The sequence below is a fragment of the Echinops telfairi genome, unplaced genomic scaffold (assembly GCF_000313985.2).
Source record: "Echinops telfairi isolate 266 unplaced genomic scaffold, ASM31398v2 ScPeMD7_2186;HRSCAF=2738, whole genome shotgun sequence".
Classification (NCBI taxonomy): domain Eukaryota; kingdom Metazoa; phylum Chordata; class Mammalia; order Afrosoricida; family Tenrecidae; genus Echinops; species Echinops telfairi.
The window spans coordinates 5,332,230-5,334,068 of NW_022106084.1; positions in this window are offsets into that span (position 1 = coordinate 5,332,230).

The window sequence follows — 1,839 nt, forward strand, 5'->3', positions numbered from 1 at the left end:
TGCCCAGCGATCAGCAAGAACAGCATCTGCAGTCTTAAAAGCTTGTCTTTAAACAAGCCTCCATCTAAGTGAAGTGTCAGCTAAGTTCACATGGAAGAAGCCCTCATTTGCAGAAGAAGATGAGTGACAGCGAACGTCCATCATTAATTTGCAGTCTTCATGTGGATTAAGCCTCATGAAAGTTGCTCTGAATAGTCTTGCCCTCAGTCCGAGGTCATTGGAAATGACATTATCTCCACCCACTACAAGCTCAGGGAGGGCCATTTTCTGTTAGAGGCTTGCCTGTATGTGTCCTTGAGGGAGGTTACTATACATTCATGAGTCATAAGGTTAGTATATATTCATAAGGCATACCCAGACAGCATTGGGGAGGTCCTTGGACCAATCTTGTAAGCTCCTCTGTCTATCACAACATATGTATCCCTATCATGCCCTGGTCCCCATCTGGTACACCCACCTATAACTATGATCTACTGATCTGCCACCAACCATGTATTTGTGACTGTTGTCTTTGACCTCGCATGTCCGTTTTAAAGTTGGTTATATCTCTGCATTCCAAGCTGTTTAAAACGTTCTGAATATAACAGTCAATAACCACGAACCAAGATAAATCATATCACTATAAATATTTCACTTTGGTTATCAAGAATACTTTAGTCTATCTTTAACAAGCAGCCATCTAAGTGAGATGTCAGCTCAGTTTACAATGAAGGAGTATTCTAGCCTGTGTGATCCAAGAATTGTAATAATGAAACCTCAAACCAGAGCAGATTATTATATTAGAGCTTATATCCAGAGCACCTGGTTTGCAAGCAATGGCTGACAAAGAAATCCCAAAATCCACTCATAGAGGTCCCACATGGGTTGAATTAAGCATGCAGTAAACTACATCCAACCATTGAGCAGAGGTGTGAATATTCTTCAGACAGAGTGCATTGCAAAGTAGGTTACTGCAGATACAGTTAGGTTAAAAGTCAACATTTTAATTTTTGTTTCATTTTTGACCAATTTATAGATTGTTTTAATTTTTATTTTTTCCTGGCATAGACAAATGAGTACTTCCAGTGCTTCTTTAGCTTTTTGAAACATTTCAATGGGTATTTGTTCAATTCTTGGAACCTTGGTTTTGTTGGCTAATGTATTCAGTGCAGGTCGAACTTCTTCCTCAGTACCATTAGTTCTAACTCATGTGCTGTCTCATGAAATGATAGGCTGTCGACTTGTTCTTTCTGGTACAGTCTATATGTGTGTAATATTCCCTTATTCTCTTGTTGCTCCATGAATTGTTCAATATTTTGCTGCTAGGATCTTTCAAAATTGTAATTGAAGGCCCCCATTTTTTCTTGAGTTCTTTCAGTTTCAGATATGTTGAGCATATTCTTCCCTTTTGATTTTCTAATTCTAGATTCTTGCACATTTAGAATGTGCCCATTCTAAAGAAAGGTGACCCAACAGAATGCTCAAAACTACAGAAAGGTATCATTGATAACCGTGGTAGTTATATAAGCTCATCTCAACCTGAGAGTTTGAAGAGAGAAGGGATGGAGTGTAGCATGTCAATCAGCCCGATGATGCCTACTTGTGGGCCTGGCCTTCTCATGAGCATTCTGGAAACTTCCTTTCTCTCTCTCTGCCTTTGTCTTCTTGTTGACAAGAAGCAGAGACTTACTGAGACCTTCGAGAGCATACTCGCTCTGCTTGATCTTTCTGTTTTAGAGCACCTCAGAGAGCAAGAGGAGTCATGAGGAGACCCATGCAATGGATCCACCATTGGATTGTACTTTTCACCCACTGGCCTGTGATCATCCTGCATTCGTGACTGTGTGAGTCTGAAAGATA